This window comes from Neophocaena asiaeorientalis, unplaced genomic scaffold (genome assembly GCF_003031525.2).
Source record: "Neophocaena asiaeorientalis asiaeorientalis breed wild unplaced genomic scaffold, Neophocaena_asiaeorientalis_V1.1 scaffold218, whole genome shotgun sequence".
Taxonomy (NCBI): Eukaryota; Metazoa; Chordata; class Mammalia; order Artiodactyla; family Phocoenidae; genus Neophocaena; species Neophocaena asiaeorientalis.
This window is the reverse complement of record NW_020172818.1, coordinates 5,558,691-5,561,190: the sequence shown is the minus strand read 5'-3', so window position 1 is coordinate 5,561,190 and position 2,500 is coordinate 5,558,691. Positions and strand designations below refer to the sequence as shown.

The following is a 2,500-nucleotide window of genomic DNA, read 5'->3' as shown; positions in this document are numbered from 1 at the left end:
CCCCCAGCAATAGATGAGATGCTTAATTTTCCTCCAATTTTGGGTTATTCTCCCCATCTCTGGAGATATGTCTTACTCCACCTTTTATTTTATTAATGTGCTCACTGATCTCATTTCATCCCATCTTCACTCACCCCCAGCCCAAACTAGACAAGCGTGGCCTCAAGGGCAGGGAACAAACTTTTTAAGGCCGGGTGACACTGGTTTCTGTCTAACACGCTCATCGGGTAGCCCTGATGGAAATCTCTGTCCCAAGTCACCACCTGGATGACTCGGGGTCCAGGTGATGAGAAGCAGATCAGAGGGAGACTCCCGCCCTCCCCTGGGGAAAGGGAGAACGATCAGGAACTAAAATCGGCTACCAGCCCAGTGTCTAGTGAGGGCAGCGTGGACCTGTCCTCCTCGAGTTTCTCTCCCCAGAAGTGAACACAAGGCAGGCATACAGTTGGCTATCAGTAAGAGCTGCTGAATATAAAACCAAGTAAGCCAAAACAGCTGCTTTGCGTGTACCACAGCAACAGGCTAGATGAATCAAAAACAACGGGGATACTCTGCTTGCCCATTCTTTTCTGGGGTCAGGAACACCCTGATTTCCTTTCCTACATCAGATTCACACTCAGGAGCTTTCCAAATAAAGACAGGGTGCTCCTGAAACACACAATGCAAGATGGAGGAGAGGGACTACCAAGAAAGTGACACCCTGCACAAAAGGCTAGAGGACCCGCTACCTATATTCCACCAAGTTGAAGAAAGCTCCACACAAGAGGTAGGATTTAATGAGCTATTTGAATGAAGACGTTCATTCATATCAGGTCCCCTTAGATACTGCCTCATCTTCTAAGCCTCATAACCACTCCTATTACTTCTGCACAGGTCTGCCAATGGAATGACCCTTGACTCTCCCATTATCAAATCATGGGCTACTCAGATCCCCAGTGACACCTAGTGCCGACCTCATGGAACCCCTAGCTTCCAGGTCCATCTCACCCACAGACACAGACACACCAGGACCCTGGTGACTGTTTCCAAAGGGCAATCCCTGCCAGGCATGGCTGCTGCCAACAACCTGTCCTCAGTCTCTGAAGTGCTCTAGCCTTTCAATGGTTCTACCAGGAATCAGCACCCTGCTCAGACTTCAAATCTTTTCCAGAGAGAACAGATAAGAAGGAAACAAAGCAAGTCGGCTTTTGCAAGATCTCTCTCTGAAGCCTGCAGGGCTGCACAGGGCAGGAGGAAGATGTGAAAGGAGAGGGGGCTTGTGGTTATTCAGGTAGGGTAGGACGTGCTGCTTCAGGCAGGCAGGTGGGCATGCACACACACGTCACACACACCATGCATACACTCACAATGACACACAACTCACAGAGATGAAACACACACCAGGAACGTACACGCCACACACTGACACACACAGGCACACACCACATTCACATCTTATCTTATCTGTTAAAGGGCAGGCAGGAGCACAGTAGCTGACGGATTAGAGGCTCAGCTGCTAAGAAAGGCTGACTTCCTGGTAATGTCACCAAGCCTCAGCTGAGGACAGAGAGAAACACAGCGGGAGGGAAATGGCAGAGAGAGAGAGAGCTATGAATAAACAGACTTCCAGACATCCTCAGTGAAGAAGCAGGGGAAAAGAAATCCCAACAGAAATGCAAAGATGGGGTGTTCCACTGAGTTAGGGCAGCACCTGAGCGGCACGTGCATCTTGCTCCAGAGGGTAGGTCCCTCTTAAAGTTTAGACCACTTTTAGGAATATCTCACTATTTATGAAACATTAGACAATGGATAAAAGTCAAGGCAAAAAGGAAGAGGTTTTTCATCTCAGTTTGAATCGTTGTTCCAAAAAAGAAGGTCTGGGTACTTCCCTGGGAAAGCACACTAGGTAGCAAGAGCCACTGAGAGCAGCTCAGGGAACTTCCAGCAGAAAACCCAAGACGGCTCCCGACCCAACAGCCGCATCAGCGTAAAACGGGGTCTGTGTTTCAAATGAAATTAGAGGACCTCATTTCTGGAGATGTGGCCCATTAATCTGCATTTTTAACATGCTCCCCTGGTGACTGATTCTTAGACAACTAAGGTTTGAGAGCCAGCACTGTTCCTGAGTTCCCTCCTGGCTAATCTATGCCGCTTTCCAAAGACACCTCCATCTTCCCAAGCACAACTGCAGAACAACAGACGTGAGGCAAAAGCACCCCAAACGCCCTTCTTGTATCGCATTGAACTGATCTAGCCCAACAGCTTGGTGGGGTCCCCGACTTCCTCATCTTCTGCGTACCCTTGGAGTGTGACGCACAGCAGGCACTCAGTAAGGATGGCTGACATCAAATGGTCGCAGGTAGAGAGAAGACTGACACAAAATGGTCGTGTTGACCTATTTCAGAATTGGTCAAGCACCTGTTTATGAGTAGTCTTCAGCCCACGGGAGGGAGGTGTTGGATTGCTTGTAGCTGTTTCCTCCAACACAGGGAGCAGACTGTCTCCTCACTGGATTCATCCA

The 2,500-nt window shown here is 49.1% G+C and overlaps 1 protein-coding gene across 3 annotated transcripts in view; it reads right to left on the bottom strand.

Annotated features, from left to right (window-relative positions):
• PROM1 (prominin 1) overlaps nt 1–2,500 on the bottom strand; it is a 99,579-nt gene that overhangs the window by 93,550 nt on the left and 3,529 nt on the right. The window lies entirely within an intron of this gene.